This window comes from Kogia breviceps, chromosome 4 (assembly GCF_026419965.1).
Source record: "Kogia breviceps isolate mKogBre1 chromosome 4, mKogBre1 haplotype 1, whole genome shotgun sequence".
NCBI lineage: Eukaryota > Metazoa > Chordata > Mammalia > Artiodactyla > Physeteridae > Kogia > Kogia breviceps.
The window spans coordinates 32,262,448-32,277,063 of record NC_081313.1 but is presented as its reverse complement, the minus strand read 5'-3'; the positions used below and the strand labels follow the sequence as shown (position 1 = coordinate 32,277,063).

Sequence of the window (14,616 nt, the reverse complement as noted above, 5' to 3'; positions counted from 1 at the left end):
CATTACAGAGTCTTGATGGAAAACGTTGCCTCCTTCTCCAAGTTCCCTGGCCCAACTTGAACACAGAATACTGTAAAAAGTAGAGTCACAATCAGTTGCCCTGGTGTGTCATACCCTAAAGAGGACAGAGTAAAAGTTATTCTTCCTCAAATACAGGCAAGATTGCTCATTGCCACAGAATTACTAGCATACTTCTTTCTTCTCCTATTTCCCGTCTTCCACTAACTATAACCCTTCTACAACCCTTTTTGGTGAAAGTATCAGAGTAAACATAACAGTATGTTAATTTCTCCAAAGCTCATAGGCTTACCTCTAAAAGGCATCCCCTTGGGCTCACAACTCTGAGTCTTTGAGAAAAAAAATAAGCTAGAGACAAAAAGTATAAACTGAGACTACCAGTATCAAACTTAGTTGTTCAATAAAACTCTGCCCAGAAAAGACCATAAATCAATAAATATTATTTTTTCAAAATATTCATGCACAGAGCTTCCCTGGTGGCGCAGTGGTTGAGAGTCCGCCTGGCGATGCAGGGGACACGGATTCGTGCCCCGGTCTGGGAAGATCCCACATGCCGCGGAGCGGCTGAGCCCGTGAGCCGTGGCCGCTGAGCCTGTGCGTCCGGAGCCTGTGCTCCGCAATGGGAGAGGCCACAATAGTGAGAGGCCCGCGTACTGCAAAAAAAAAAACAAACAAAAAACCCAAACAACAAAATATTCATGCATTGATTACTTGAGCAAAGAGTTGTCTTCTCAAATAATAGTTTATCCATCAAATCTTCCCTTGAGACACTCACCTTACTCTGTTCACCAATCATAAACTATCATGTCACAAATTTGGGGCAATTTCATCATCTCTACACCTTTAAACACCAGCCCAGAACCTAACCCCCTATAGACGTCCATTCATACTTCCCTTTTGTGAGATACTGTTGAAATCAGTCAAGATGGCATTCTGTCTCACTGCAGTGACTTCTAATCTATTGACCTTACATAATCCATAAGATCTTACGGAAAACCCCGAACGAACTTTTTGGCCAACCCAATATTTAGCTGTGCTTTATTAAATGGTTGTTTTGTAATATTTTAGGGAATTCAATAAAAGAATGTCGGTATGGTACAGAGAACTGGACTTTTACAAGTGTATTCATGAAGAACTCAAGCTGTTTTTGTTTAATCCATTTTATGAGCATCTTTGTTTTTCAAGATTTCAGGGAACAGATTTGGATGATGCTATCACAACCACAAGTATGGAGATTTCACAGAGAGAATATCAAGATTATTTAACATAATCTCATAGATTATAAGTGCAGATCAAAAATATTTTCAGTGGTTGACTTTAAAGTGTTAGCAGCTTTTGAAAGTGCAAAGGAGTACAAAAGACAGAATTTCATTTTTTTCAATTTGTGTGTGCGTTTCTCACAAATTAAATCCAGACTTGTTTCTTAACTCAACATTTGGAAGATATTTTTAAAATAGGCCAACAACTAATTATTTTCCCACTTAAACAAATAAGTAGCTTAGAGAAGGTAATTTTTTTATTTTGTTATTTTGAAAATCAATTCCAAAACTAAAAAAAGGAAAAACAATTGACTTAAAATCATAAAAGTAAAATCTTATGAAAATTAAGCTATAGGTCTCTAAATAAACATTTATTAAAAGTCTCAATTTCAATTATCTCTATTTTCAGGAAGTATTGTCAGATTTATCTTTCAAGAAGAAATTTTTGAGTTGCTGTAAATAAAACAGTTGTGTTAATAGCAGTTTGAATACATGGTATAAATATGCTTCCACTGCAAATGGATTAATATCTGTGCTAACCACATATATCATCTATGTTAACTTATGCTGCACTGACACATTATTTGATTAAACACCTTTCAATATCAGACTCTTTTTCACTCTTAGCAGGAAGTTTTAATGCAAGGGATCTAACCTGGGTTCATGGACAAATAGTTTAGTCTTTTACAAAAGGTACAAAGAACTATTGACATGATGATATTTCTACTTTTCCTTGGCAAAAGCCCTAGCATACAGAACTACAAAGGCTGACCTCATTGGACCAGATGGAAGAGGAAAGAAAACTGAAAACAATAAAATGCACAAATTAAGGCCTCAATGACTTAACCAGGCTCAGAGCCATCCTGTGGAACACTGGAAGGCAATAGAAAACTTCTCTTTGGCTGTTCACTTTTTAGACAGGAGAAGAAACACAGGGGCAAATTAAAAATGAAAAGCTTAATAAAAACAAGGAAATTTTAACCTTAAAATACAGGGGGTTTGTACTAACAAAACACGTTTTATCATCAGAGACTCGGAAAATGTCATGTGAAGAATATTGATACGCCAGTTAGAAAGTATAACCAAGGAATTTTTCAGCAGAGGTATGAAGTAATTAGTAATCCTGCTGTGGTTATTGAAAATAGTTATTTCTCCTTCCTTCCTTTCTTTCTTTCTTTCTTTTTTTCTTTCTTTCTTTTTTTCTTTCCTCCTTCCTTCCTTCCTTCCTTTTTATATATTTATTTTCCAGTATTTAGACATATGGAAAAGAATAGCAATGTAGATAATTTAAAGTTACAATTAATTTACATCAATTTATATTTGGTTTAAGTAAACAGTTTAGAAGTTGTATTTTGATGTGGAATTTTGGTATAATGGCTACGCTTGCCATGCAGTACCACTTCATAAAGCAACAGTGTGAGATGGGAGGGTACAGAGCTGTAAGCCTCTGGAGACAAGGCTGTTATGTCTTAGTTATCTTTGCCATCTTTGCTCAGCTCAGCATCTGACACGTGATAAACACTCATTTTTTAATCTGTGAAGGACATGTTCTTGAGGAGGTTGAAGGACCTAGTATGTCCAATTACAGATGTCAATACTACACGATTGTTTTATTTAGTAACTTGTCTTAGCGACGTAACTGGGAACATAGACAGTAAGTTAACCATCATTTCTTCAGCAGCACAGCTAGAATGGTTATGGAATTAAGGTGGCTGGAGTTCACATTCCGTCTCCAGTGCTCACTTGCTGTGTAACTCTGGGCAGGTTCGTTACCTTCCTTGGAGTGGCTCTCCTTGCTGGGAAATGGAGATAAGAGGAGAAGCTGCCTCAGAGGATTGTTGGGAGGACTAAGGAGGAAATCCAGGCAGAGAGCTTAGTGTGGTTGCCTGGTCCATAGCAGGCATTCAATAAATATCATTTATCACTATTACTCATACCCTAAAATAAAATCATAAAATTTTTGACAGCTAACTCTATTAATGTCCTGCGGCTGCTATTACAAATGACCACAAACTGAGTGGCTTAAAACAACAGAAGCATTTTCTCACAGTTCTGGAGACCAGAAGTCCAAAGTCTATATCACTGGGCTGAGATCAAAGTGTTGACAGGGCTGTGGTCCCTTAGAGGCTCTGGTAGAGAATCCTTTCCACTCCTTGCCTCTTCCAGCTTAAGAATCTTAAACTTAATCACATTTACAAAGGCTATTTTTTGCCATATAAGGTAATCTTCACAGGTTCCAGAGATTAAGACCTGGATATCTTTAGGAGAACCATTATGTAGCCTGCCACATTGATATTTAGAACTTCAGAAATCGGAGGATTTGCTTTCCCAGCTGCGTATTATGGGAGTAGTCTGTTTGTCTCTCTCTCTATCTCTGTCTCTCTCTCAAACTCTCTCTCTCTTTCTCTCCCTTTCTTTCTCCTCTTCTTCTAACCCCTGTTCCATTTACCTAATTATGTATGTCAAGTGGCTTGACCAAATAAAGTTGTTTTCTTACGTACTGAAAAACTGGAATAGGCAGCTACAAGTCGAAGTCAGGTCTTGCATCTCTGCAAGGCTCTGTGATTCTTTTGGATTTTCTAGTATGCTTATTGCCACATGGTGACAAAATGGCTGTCCCAGATCCAGGCATTCAAGGTAGGAAGAAGAGTGTTTCCAGCTGCTTCTGCCTGTTTAGCTGTTGCCCTGGGAGATATTCTCGGGAAATATCCTTTTATGTCCTATTGGCAAGAAGTGCGTCCTCCATCTCTAGATGCAAAGGAAGCTGGGGAAAGAAAATACAGCTTTCCTCGCATGGACAATGGAAAGCGTCAAGACAGATCAGAGAGAACTGCTGTGTAAGCCAAGCACCAGGTTCTACGGCATACTTGGTCTGTAGAAATGTTGGAGGCAGGGTGTGCTGGGCAGAGGAGGAAGGAGAAAGAGAGAGGTAGAACTCTAAGGAAGACCTATTAGGGGTCAGGATGTGAGCCTATAGTTCCATTCAGCCTCTCATTTCCTATTCACAGGAGTCTTTTGAGGTAAGAATGAGTGCTCCCATTTTGCAGAGAAGAAACTGAGATTCTGAAATTTTTAAAAACACACTCTAATATACAGAGTTAATAAATGATGAAGCCAGAAATAAAACTGAATTGGGTCTAAATCCAGACGCTCTGCTCTTTCTAGTATCCAAAATGAAGTATCAGACTAAGCAGAACATCTGTAGTGGACTTTTTTCTCAGCAGCCACTCTTCTTCGAATGCTATTTTATTTTGACAGTGTTGACCAAAACTCAGAGCACTTCACCTAGATCATAAATCTGCTCCAGGGCTGTGGTTATGGGGGCAGCTAAAATGCTCCAGTTCCATCACAAACATGTCATGAGAGGCAGGGCCTGGTCAACACATTGCAATATGCAGCAGAGATGGGAATGTGGTACAGTGAGCCTGAGAACCTGTCCTCACCACAGAGAGTGGGATCCCTGGGCTTCCCGTGGCACACGTGATGCTTTTCATCAAGAATCATTGGCTAAAAATTGTATTTGTTGGTGACAAGTGCTAAAAGGAATGCAGCTCAAGTATTGCTGCTGACATGTGGAGTTAAATCAGACTTATGTCTCCAAATCTGCCTTTATAGACATGAGTTTCCAAATATATGGCTGAGAGATTTTTACAGAGAAGTTCCATTGGTGGATACTGGCTTATTATTAAAGAAAAGCAAACCCCTTCTTAAAATTTTCTACAAACATAGAAAAATTTAGACAAGAAGAAAAAATATAATTTAAAAATCTGCTCCAAAACTAAAACAACCATTTTTGATTATCTGAATTATATCTCCTGCCTCATCTCCTTCTCCTTGAACTAATCTAATGCTTTCTGTCCCTGTTGGGTTTATATAATTCAAACTCATCAGTTTCTGTGTGTTTTATGAAAGCAATAGAGAAAATAAAAATTTTGGTGCACCCATCAAAACATACTGTACAAGACAAAAGTTTTCGATTTACGTTTTGTTCTGGTAAAGTGTAATGACTGTAGCGATACAAGTTAGCCAATATCAAGAGGATCTCAGATCCTAAAAAGGAATTTATTCCCTTACGGTTAAAGAATGTTCCACACGGTGAAGATACAAAATAAGATTTCATAATTTGCACATTCTTGGGGGTGGGTAGGGACTCCTTTATTCATCCATGGAAATAAGCACTGGCCCATCTACCTATGGCTCTGGAGGAACAGGTAAGTGCTAGAGATGCAGGAGTGAGGATATCAACCTCTAGGAGAGATCCAACCCCTTTAAAGTGAGGAAAACTGAGGAAAAAAAAAAGAAATGTCTTTCAAATAATTATGTTGTACGCCTTAAACCCGTACAGCAGTGTATGTCAATTATATCTCAATAAAACTAGAAGGGAAAAAAAAGAGATGCCTTCTCAGCTTGCTGGGAACACAGATTGGATTCGGACCCAGTTTCTGCATCACTCAAAGCCAATAAGTCTAACTCAACAGACCCTTCCTGCCCACACTTGACCACTTGTTTGGATTACTGGCCAGCAAGAGTGGTTCCAGAGGCAGGCACCAAATGCCAATGGAGTCACCATTATAGATCCCACATATTACACCAACTGCCAAGAAGAAACTGGATTAGAGAACTGCTGGATTCGTTAATGCACCCACTGTCCTGCACTCTGGATTTCCCGGGACTGAACCCCCCAATAAAACATTAGCTTCTACGTTTATACATTGGGCTTTGTTTTCTAAGAAACCATGTTAAGACAGAGAGTGATACAAATCACACCTGCTCCCAGAAGTAGTTTATAAGGCAGGGGTGGCAGGGATTTTGTGCTAGGCATTTGTGAAGTTTGAAGAGTGTGGAAATGGGCCTGGTAAGATCCAGGGATGGTCACGGGTCTAAGTCAGAGCCAGTATGAAGCAGAGAAGCTATCCCCTCCTTTGGAAATCGAAGTGGAATTGGGAATCGCACTCACCCATGCCCAAGGAAGATAGATGATCAGAAAGAGCAAGGGTAGCCTCCAGTTCTCCTGTGAGGCTGGACTCCATCTCCTCACAGATAACAGTGAGGCTCTCAGAACAGAGCATGCCATTAGAAGTAAGAGCAGACTGAATTTTCAGTACAAATCAGTGAAAGGCAGGAAGAAGACGGGACAAATGTGAAAAAGAATTTCCTTCCAAATCTTTATGTCTAGGAATACTAACAATGGACTCCTCCCCCAGAGTGTTAGGAAGAGACCAGCCTTTAGCAGACCTGAAAGTTCATGAGGGATTGCCTGAGGAATAAAGGAGATTTCCCCAAGATTGCAGCTTCACTCATCTCAGCAAATCTTTACTCGTCCTTACTCAGCCCAAGTTAAACAATCAAGTGCATTACCCAGAGCACGTGCAGGGTCATCCAAAGCTAGGATTTCAGTGTTAGGTCTGCCACCTACTACTTTTTGCAATGTTAGTCAAGTCAGCTCAACATTCTGGGTCTCGACGTCCTCTGTAGACTCCAGATAACACTCACAAGATTATGAGCAGAATCAATGAGGTAATGTGAGAGATCTTTTTATTTTATTTTATTTTTAATTTTTTTTGAAGTTATTTAAATTTTAATACAAAGTTCCTGGAAAGAGAATAGCTTAGTCCAAGTAATAACTAAATGGTTATTATTTTATTACTATAAGAGAGATCTTTTTAAATTGCTGCCTCAGTTAGAATGTTTTTGGCTACAAAGTACAAAATATCCAACTAAATGTGGCTGAAGTCATGAGGGCATTTATTATCATCTCTCATGGCCAGAAGCCCAAAAGTAATTGCCAGCGTTGGTGAATCCTGCCACTAAGTGGGTCTTCTGCTTCTTCTTTTCAGTTCTCTAGCTTTCCCCGCGAGTGTGGCACTGCTACAAGCACGATGTCCTCACACAGTTGTATTAAAAAGTAGGAAAGGTGAAAGGGTCTCTTCTACATTTCCCTCTTCGCCTCAGAAGAGAAAAAAAACTCTCAGAAGTCCCCTCAGACTTCTCCTCAGGTCTCATTGGCCAGAACCGGTTTATATGTCCCACTCTAAACCAATCATAAATGAGAACGTAGGAGAGCCAGCCCAATTTGGTTTAAAACCAATCACCATTCATCTTCTGGGCTGGGGGGAGGACCTCCCTCCTTTCCTAGAGTCCATTGCCACCAGAGAGTTAAACGGAATAAACGTTTTGCTGGCTCAGAAGTGGGAATGGCTGTTGACTTGAAAACTGAAAATGATTGTCAAAATTTAAAAGAGTCAAACAGGTAGTATTTTTAAAATACACTGTAAGACAAAAATAAACACATAAGTAAATAAAAAATAAAAAAGGATAAGAACAAGTTCCTGTCCTTAAGGATCTTAAGATCTAACCTAAGAGCACAGCTTTATTGAAAGTAGGAGGATCTATTTTGAGAATCTGTTTTCTCTGAGAATTTGGATTCCCACTACTTCCAAAGCAATGATCAGGATAATAGGTGTATAATGTGTTCATCACCTAATCAATCGATTCTGCAAAAAATATAAAAAGGAGTAAATGAATGACATGCCCTCCCCGTTAAAAATAAATCTCTGTTTATTGAAAGTCAGAGTTAAAATTGCATTTCTGATCTTTACAGATGTAAAAAAAAAAAAGTTGATTTCTTCGCTTTCTCTGTTTGGGTTCTGATATACATAAAAATTATATTGTGCAGCCTTCCATGGTGGCCCTATCATTTACCAGACCACAACATTCCCGGCCCTCCAAACATGTCAACATGTGGGGTGAGATACCTAGCAGGCAGGAGTAATTTTGTCATCTTTCACTTGATGAGACTCTGGACAGAAATGGTACAGGGTGGTTTAAAAGAATTGAAAGCAGAGACAGGTGTTTGGGAATTTATAAACAAACTGTTTGTGCTGTAAAGAACACATAAGAGTACCTGGAGGATTTCCCCCCATCTCCTCCCTGTCTTTACTTTCCATTGTCTCTGTGTTTGAAAATTCTGTCTTGCTATTAGTTTTTAATGAAACCAGAACGTTTATCATATTTGATGGCAGACTTGGTTGTTTGCAACTCAAGGCTATGTTATTTTTTCCTCAGACAGATTCAACTGGCAGCCTCTGCAGATTCCTTTGCACAAAAATGATACCATGACACAAAAGTTCTAGTGGCAAGAAGCAAATTCTATACCTCAGGAATTCTGCCAACAAAATAAAGCATTGCCAACTGATTTTTCTTTTCCTTAAGGAAAAAACAACAACAACAACAAAAACCCAGAAAGGGTAGAATTAAAAGTTTGGACAAGAAAACATGCTCACATCTCACATATCATAACAGAGCAATGCGCTTTAGAGTTTTCTATGATTCTAAATGCTTGGTTGATGCTACAGAAGCCCCTTCAGAGCTATCACTTGCTGCCATTTCAAAAGATCTTGGACTCTGGGAACAGACATGATTAGCATGACTAAGTTTCAGAGTCCCAAAGCTTCAGGCATCAGCAACAGAGAGGAGCCAAGTAGACACTGGATAAATAATTAATAATGAGAAACATGTTGTAACATTCACTGTCAAATTATATTTCCCATTTTTTCTTACATCTACAAATTTCTAGTAAAATGAAGTTATGCAGTTTCATTAAATTATCTAGATGCCATTTAAGAAGAAAAAGGAAAACAGTTTTCGTATAATTTCAAATGTCTCCTTCACGGCAGATACAAACATACGGAAAGCTCTGTGTTGTATAAAAATTTCCCCTTGTCCCCACTGTCCAGTCAATCTACAGAACCAGGTCTTCCCTTCCCTTCACTGCCAAACTTCTCAAAAGAGAGTTTACAGGGACTTCCCTGGTGGCGCAGTGGTTGGGAATCCGCCTGCCAATGCAGGGGACACGGGTTCGATCCCTGGTACGGGAAGATCCCACATGCCGTGGAGCTCTCTAGGGCCCACGAGCCACAGCTACTGAGCCCACATGCTGCAACTACCGAAGCCCACGTGCCTAGAGCCCATGCTCCACAACAAGAGAAGTCACTTCAATAAGCATGCGCACCGCAAGGAAGAGTGGCCCCCGCTCGCCACAACTAGAGAAAAGCCCGTGTGCAGCAACGAAGACCCAACGTAGTCAAAAAAAAAAAAATTTTTTTAAGAAAGAGAGTTTACGCTTTTTCTTAAGTTCTCCATTCCTTTCTCATAATAATCTTTCTGCCTCCATCCATTTTGTTTAATGGTTTCTCAAAGTCCAATGACCTCTTTACAAAGGATCTCAAAGTCTGTGAAATATCTGTTACTCTTGTTCCATTTGTCCTTGTTCGTAGGCCCTTGAAGACAGCATGCTCACCTGAAAATCCTGCTAAACTTAATCCTATCATCAGTTTCTCCTAAGTGCAAGCATTCTCCAGAAGGTTTCTAGGACTTCAGCCTTTTTCTCTCTCAGACTTTCTCATCTACTCCTGTGACTGCAAATACCCACCATGTGTGCATCTGTCTCTTAAATTTTGCTTCTCATCTAAACAGCAGACTGGCTTGTCAACTGCTAAGTTAAATCAGCATATAGGTGCATCATGGCACTGCAAAAAATTCCCTTTGGTCCAAACCCATTCCTGCTCCTTCTAGTAAGTTTTCACCCAAACCAGGATTAAACCACAAGAGTTATCTTTGGCTCTTCCTTCTTTGGAACTTCTAACGTTCAATCAATTGCTCAGATCTCTCACTTGTACGCCTGCAGTTATTTCCTCATCTAAGCCATAGTTTTTACTGCCATGGCCAAGATCAAGTTTCTATTACTTCTGTTCTAGACCATTTCAAGCAATATTTATTCTACCTTTCCACATCCTTCCACTCGTTCTTTCCCTGTCAGAGTGATTTTCCTAATGTACAGTTCTGACCGTGTCAGTCCTGACTCAAAAACCATGTACTTTTTCCCATTTTCTACAGAATAAAGATCAGTGTTTAGTTTAGCATTTAAAGTCCTTTATAATTAGGGTGTTAGAAAGCTTTGCAATCTTTAAAAATCTTGTGTAGAATTCATTGTTTTAGTTTACCACAGAGAAGGACTCACCACAGAGGTAAATAAATAAATAAATAAAAGTTGGTTTTGCCTTTTTTTTTTTTAAGTTGCATAGTGAAACAATTTTTTAAAACAATGATTGTATTGCCATCTGCTGGAGTGACTGGAGCACAACATATGAAGCAATTTCTTTTTTCAAAAGTGTGAAAGGTTTGGCTTCAATATTTTAAAATTCTCTCTGAATATGGCTTTTAATGTCTAATCTAATAGCAGATGTTAAAGTTTCTGGTAAGAATTACCTTTGATTTTAAAGCATGCCAAATTACAATTGACAAATTGACATGACTTTTGCTTAGAAGAGACTGTTCACCCTTTATTACTGAGAATATCCCAGTTGAGTCCAAGAATGAAATGATTGGCTTTATGAGAAGTAAAGTGCCTTGTCTAACATCAGGTGACTTTCAGAAAATCACATTTTCTGATGCTACTCAACCATTCAAATTTTTCTCAAACTTCAAGACGCTGAACTAGAATTACCTTTCCCAGTGACGGTTTCCCATGCCAAGTCTCACACCCTTCTTGAATTCATAGGACTTACTATTTGCATATACCCTTCATGTGGGAGATTAAACAGACTGCAATGTATTGACATGTACATTTCCTGTGTTTGCCTCTCACCATGCAGTCATGGTTAAGAATCTGGTCTCTAAAGTCAAATTACCTGTTTCAAAATGTAAATTTGACACTTACTAGCTGTTAATTAATATTTTTGTGATTAGTTTCCTCCTCTGTCAAATGGAGATAACAATGCTTCCCTCACGGGGCTGTTAGAAAGATTATTTTATCAAAAACTGTAAAATCACTCAAAAAAGTGCCTGTCATTATAGTAAACCCTTAAGAATTAATAGATAGTATCAGGCATATTGCTACAGGTATGATGTTAATGCAGCAAAAATCCCAAGAGGTAGCAGTGAGTCCCACAGCTCATAATAGTACTATTATTAAATGACAGACTTTATTTGCTATTTTTTAATTAATTTTAGATTTTTTAAGTATAATTTACATACACTAAAATTTATCCATTTTGATGATACAATTTGATGAGTTTTGACAACAGTTGAATAACCATAACCACAAATAAGATAAAAAAAATTTCCATCACCCTAATCTGTCTTATGCCCTTTTTCATATATCCCTCGTTCTTACCCCCAACCCCTAGGGACCACCAAACCCTAGCAACCACTGGTCTACTATATGTCACTATAGCTTTCCTTTCAGATAGAACTCTATGTGAATGAAATCATACCATATGCTATCTTTTGTGTCTGGATTCTGTTACTTAGTGGAATGATTTTAAGATCCCTCTATGTTGTTTTGTATAGCAGTAGTTCATTCCTTTTATTTCATATTAGTATTTCATAGATATTTGGACTGTTTCTAGGTTTCAGCTACTGTGAACAAAGCTGCTATGAAAATTTGCATACAAGACTTTGTGCAGACATTGGTCTTGGCAATATCTTTCTGGATACATCTCCTCAGACAAGGAAACAAAAGTAAACAAATGGGACCGCATCAAACTAAAAGCTTCTGCACAGCAAAGGAAACCATCAACCAAACTGAAAGACAACCTACCAAATGGGAGAAGATATTTGAAAATCATATATCTGATAAGGGGTTAATATCCAAAATATATAAAGAACTCATACAACTCAACAACAGCAAAAGAACAACCTGATTTAATAATGGGCAAGGAGTTGAATAGACATTTTTCCAAAGAAGACATACAGATGGCCAATAGTCACATGGAAAAATGTTTAACATCACTAGTTATTAGAGAAATGAAAATCAAAACCACAATGAGCTATCACCTCTCACCTGTTAGAATGGCTGTTATCAAAAAGGCAAGAAATAACAAGTGTTGGAAAGGAGGTGGAGAAACACCTCACACACTGTTGGTGGGAATATAAATTGGTGCAGTCATTATGTAAAACAATATGGAGATTCCTCAAAATATTAAGACTAGAACTAGCATATGGCCCAGCTATTCCACTCTGGATATTTTTTGAAGAATATGAAAAAACTAATTTAAAAAGTTGTATACACCCCTATGTTCATGGCAGCATTATTTACAATACCCAAGATATGGAAATAACCTACGTACTCATCAATGGATGAATGGATATATGGATATAAAGATGTGGTATATATATATATACACAATGGAATACTACTAAGCCAGAAAAAAATGAAATCTTGGCATTTGCATATAGATCCATATAGGTGGATCTTGAGGATATTATTCTAAGTGAAATAAGCCAGATGGAGAAAGACAAATACCTTATGATTTCACTTATATGTGATAAATAAATTAAAAAGTAAATAAACCAAACCAAACAAAAATAAACATGTAGATACAGAGAACAGAGTAATGGTTACCAGAGGGGAAGGTGTGTGGGAAGGTCTGAACGGGTAAAGGGAATTATGTATCACAATGGATAGAAACTAAGCTTTTGGTGGTGAGCACACTGTAGTGTATATATTAGGTGAAATATAATGTACACATGAAACTTATATATGTTATAAACCAATGTTACCTCAATATATTAAAAAATTTAAGTACAGTATTCCATATACACTGACAGATGAAATAAGCTACATGAACATTTAACATCAGAAGAAAATGAGTATTTGACTGAAATGCAGTTGAAAGAAGAAACAATTGAGGAGGAAAACAAAGAATGAGAAGAAAAATCATTATTGAAAGAGAAAAAAGAAAAATAAAGACAGAGTTTTGTGGCTGAAAAGTTAGATAGCAATTCAAGTAATGCTGCAAGAAGGTCCATGTTGAGTTGCTTTATATCCATCAGAAGGTGTGTGAAGAGAGGAAAGCACAGGCAGAATTCAGTGAGGAGCTGAAGAGGTAGAAGCTGGTGGAAGAGGAGATGTTCTCAGAATCCTGGGAAGAAGAGCAATGAGCCAAGAAAAACTGAGAAGCCCAGGAGGCGAGGAGACAGAAAGAGCTGGTGGAGGACACACACCTGGAGCTGGGTGCCCAGGACACCAACATCAGAGCACAAAAGCAGGTGGTACAGCGACAGAGAAGACGAGAAACAATGGTACAAAGGGTAAACTTGAGAAAGAACAGGCTAAGCTAAAGGAAGAGAAGACAAAGCAGGAAATTAGGACCTTTTTGCAAAATGCCCTCTGAGAGAAGGTAGGAATTATTCAACAGGAATAGAGAACAGAGCAGGACTTGAACATGAAGCTCATGCAAAGGGCCCTTCCAAAGTTCCACGAAGAGACTGATAAGAAATAAGCAAAAAAAGAGAAGACATGGGAAGAAAATGGAAGCTTTCTCAGGGATATGTAGCAGAGCAACGTGAAAAGGAGGATGCTTGGGAGAAAGAATTAGACAGAATAATAGAGGAAAAGAAGGAAAAGAAGTTGGCTGAGAAGGACAGTTTGCTGTGACTTGACAGGAAGGAAAGGAAACAACGTGGGAATGAGGTCATGTGTACAAGAAAAGTTCAAGTGCAAGAAAGCTTGCAAAGAAAAGGAAAAGAACAGGAAGAAGGTGCTATGGAATAGGATTACACAAATGAAGGTCTTGAAGAACTTAACAGAGAGTAGGAGAATTCTGCAAGAGGCTAAGGTTTAGCCCAAGAGTACAGAAGGCTGCTGCAGATGCAAATATCCTACCAGCTGCAGTCTCAGGAAGCAGAGGAGGACAAAGTTTGAAGCAGAGATAGCAGCAAACAAGATTTGTCAGGACAAGATCCAGGAGATCTGGATCAGCCATCAGGTGTCATCCGGAAACATGCACCCCATGCGGACAGTTTGTCATAATAATCTTCCAGCATAGTCTCATAAACACCAACATATTTTTTCTCAGTCTTTTAATATTTTTGACTACAATAAGCTTGTATGTTCTTTAAAAATAACAAAGTACAGTAGCCTCTTCAATTTTATCACCATCCTTGCAGACCCACAAGCAGCCCAGCATATTATTATTAGGAGGGAGATTCCTTAGAACTGGCGATCTGTTTCCATGAGAGTTGTGAATTGCCAGACAGAAAAAAAAAAAAATTGTTTTACTACTCCAGGAGGCTGGTGACAATGGGCCAACCAGCTGTGATCTTGGGATTAATGGATAGGGACAGAAGCCACCAGATTCCTTGGCATCTCCTGATCTCGAGGCAGAGAAAGTTAACACCAGAGGGGAACAGTTTGGCTCAGCTAGGCAGGCCTCTTCTGGAAACTGGCAGCTCCTCCTGGGGTCGCTGAGGTAACAGGCCTGGACAGCTGGCTGACCTCCTCAAGTATCTGCAGTAACCTTGGATTTTTGTCCCAGGCTCCTCTGGATGTGCTAGC

At 38.7% G+C, this 14,616-nt stretch overlaps 1 pseudogene; it reads left to right on the top strand.

Annotated features, from left to right (window-relative positions):
* Positions 1-3,875: 3,875 nt before the first annotated feature.
* On the top strand, positions 3,876-14,107 carry LOC131755656 (cilia- and flagella-associated protein 53 pseudogene; annotated as a pseudogene).
* The last annotated feature ends 509 nt before the right edge of the window (positions 14,108-14,616 follow it).